Source organism: Chrysochloris asiatica, unplaced genomic scaffold, assembly GCF_000296735.1.
Source record: "Chrysochloris asiatica unplaced genomic scaffold, ChrAsi1.0 scaffold00116, whole genome shotgun sequence".
NCBI classification, from domain to species: Eukaryota; Metazoa; Chordata; class Mammalia; order Afrosoricida; family Chrysochloridae; genus Chrysochloris; species Chrysochloris asiatica.
The window spans coordinates 4,949,048-4,950,198 of NW_006408634.1; positions in this window are offsets into that span (position 1 = coordinate 4,949,048).

A 1,151-nucleotide genomic window follows, 5' to 3' on the forward strand; every position below is an offset into this window, starting at 1 on the left:
TTTCTAAGCTGGAGACAGAGGTCTTACCCTGGAAAAGTGTGTTTCTCAGGGTTTATCTCTCTACAAAGATCTACAAAATTTAGAGGAAGCCCCAATAGGAAGCTGGGGTAAGGAAAAAACATTAACCAGGGTTTTGATGGTGGCTAGGGTGGAAGTGCAGTGAGGTTCGCCATCAGCAATACCACAGAATACCAGGCAAAGCTGATTCAGGGTAAAGCTCCAAAACTCGGAACCACATAGATAGGAATATTGAAAAGGTTTGAAGGCTTAGTGGAACTTGTCACAAAAGTAATAAATCATATACTTTTGAATATGCCAGGCTTGGTGTCTGGAGCCAACAACTTAGAAAGACCGAACCAAATGGCAATACCAAGTGGGGGAGTAGACACACCACGGAAAAACGCAGCAGGAACCTTGGAGCAAAGGTTTTGCTTTGTTCTGACTTTCTTTTTTTTTAGTATTTGTTCATTGGCCCCCACTGTTTGTGCACATTCATTCTGGTGACTAGAGGGGGTGCCTGAGAGAGTGGACATCCCTAAACCTCACCACTGGTGCGTTCTTCTGCCATGCATGCACACAGATACTCTCAGCCAGTATTGAACTGTGTTTTTGTTTTTTGTTTTTTGTGTGTGTGTGTGTGTGTGTTCGTTTGTTTTGTTTTCAATACGGAAAAGCCAGAATAGGGGCATGGAGAGGGAAAGACACTTTAAAAACAAAACAGGCTGAAAATGAAATTAAATCCTGAGTTACAGCATAATACGCAACAGTGGCATCTGGAAATCTCTCAGGCAGCTTTGAAAGCAATAAGCTGAAAGAAGACATTAAAGTCATACTCATATTAGGCTACAGATTTTTTTTTTTCTTCTCTCCCTCCTCTCCCTTTTCTGAGATTATAGACTACAGTATCCAGTATAGTTTTGTTGTTGTTGTTGTCATTGTTTTTTAGTTGTTGTTTATTTTGCTGTTGATGCTTTGCTGTTTTATACTCCCCTTTTTACCTTTGGGGGACTCTTTCTCTCCCTATGTTATCCAAGAAGAGACAACAGCTGCTGCCATATAGTCAAGCTACAATCACACTCTATATAACACTAAAATCCGGGCAAGAACCAATTCCAACTGCCATATACCAGGGAAACAGACAACACCTGTGA